We start from the raw sequence: 462 nt of genomic DNA on the forward strand, positions 1-462 counted from the left end.
CTTATAATAATTTGGTCAGCTTTATGCAAACATTCATAGCAAGACAAATAAAACAAGCGAGAATTGCCAAAATACCATTATATATTGGGAAAGTAATATTTCTTCCATATGTATATTATCATGCAGCCCTCACTCACTCGGATCTAGTAAAATGTGGCTTTAAGTTGACTAACAGTTGACCGTGCTTAGTTCAAGTAAACTGTCACCATATATATATATATATATATATATATATATATATATATATATATATATATATATATATATATATATATATATGTATATATATATATATATATATATATATATATATATGTATATATATATATACATATATATATATATATATATATATATATATATATATATATATATATATATATATATACATATATATCATTGTACAATTATGGCTCCCAGGTATGGGCACCACAAATACATTATATACTATGGCTCGTGACT

The sequence above is a fragment of the Palaemon carinicauda genome, chromosome 5 (assembly GCF_036898095.1).
Source record: "Palaemon carinicauda isolate YSFRI2023 chromosome 5, ASM3689809v2, whole genome shotgun sequence".
NCBI classification, from domain to species: Eukaryota; Metazoa; Arthropoda; class Malacostraca; order Decapoda; family Palaemonidae; genus Palaemon; species Palaemon carinicauda.